General features: G+C 33.0%; 1 pseudogene; it reads right to left on the bottom strand.

The window, feature by feature from the left end:
* Nucleotides 1-651: 651 nt before the first annotated feature.
* Nucleotides 652-789, bottom strand: LOC115527023 (annotated as a pseudogene).
* Nucleotides 790-1,010: the final 221 nt, after the last annotated feature.

Genomic DNA, 1,010 nt, shown 5'->3' with positions numbered 1-1,010 from the left:
GAGTTAAAAAGTGATACCACAGCCATTGAATTATTATATATCCATTAAAATTATTTCTTAAAGTTCATTGATGACAATAAAAATGCTCAAAATATAATAAATGGGACAAAGGGAAAAATCAGAATACAAACTAGTTGCCTAATTGAATTTTGTGTAAATAAATATGTACATTCAACATGAGTGTATTCTCGAAATAAATCCAATAAGAATATTAAAAGCGATGTAGTTGTAGAATGGTAGTGAAAATACATCTCAGATTCTCTGCACATTTTTGTGTTTGCCTGATTTTCTTTTTTTTTCCGTGTTAGTCACCCTTTGTTATGTGAAGACTCATTCCATCTCTATTAATATATTTTTTTAGTTATTTATTTTTAAATTTTTTTAACATTTATTGTTTTGAAAGAGAGAGACAGAGACAGAGCATGAGTGGGAAAGGGGCAGAGAGACAGGGAGATACAGAATCAGAAGCAGACTCCAGGCTCTGAGCTGTCAGCACAGAGCCCGATGTGGGGCTCGAACTCACAAACTGCGAGTTCTTGACCTCAGCCAAAGTCGGATGCTTAGCCAACTGAGCCATCCAGGCACCCATCTATTAACATTTTTAAATAAATGAATATTTAAAATTAAATATACCTTCACATTTATAAAAATAATAATTTTTCTAGCTTAATATCTTGTGATATTCCTCCATTAAGTTATTATTTTCTTACTGGATAGAGGAAAAATCAGATATTAAATGGATAAGAACAGGTACCACACTTGATCTTAGCCAAAAGGCTGAAAAGCTACCTATTCTTTTATTATTATGATTATCTCTCCTTCTACTAATGAATCATTCTGAATAGCTAATATAAGTGCATGGCACAAAATTCAGTAGGTACATAGAGGTATATAGTGAAAGTCAGTCTTTCTTCCTTCTCTTGCTTGCATCCACCTATCCACCTAATCCCCCTCCTTAGTGCAACTGATGTTATTGGGTTTTTGTTTATCATTCCAGATTCGGTTTATAC

This window comes from Lynx canadensis, chromosome A1, assembly GCF_007474595.2.
Source record: "Lynx canadensis isolate LIC74 chromosome A1, mLynCan4.pri.v2, whole genome shotgun sequence".
Classification (NCBI taxonomy): domain Eukaryota; kingdom Metazoa; phylum Chordata; class Mammalia; order Carnivora; family Felidae; genus Lynx; species Lynx canadensis.
Note: the sequence above shows the minus strand (reverse complement) of the source record. Positions and strands in the feature narration are given on the sequence as shown.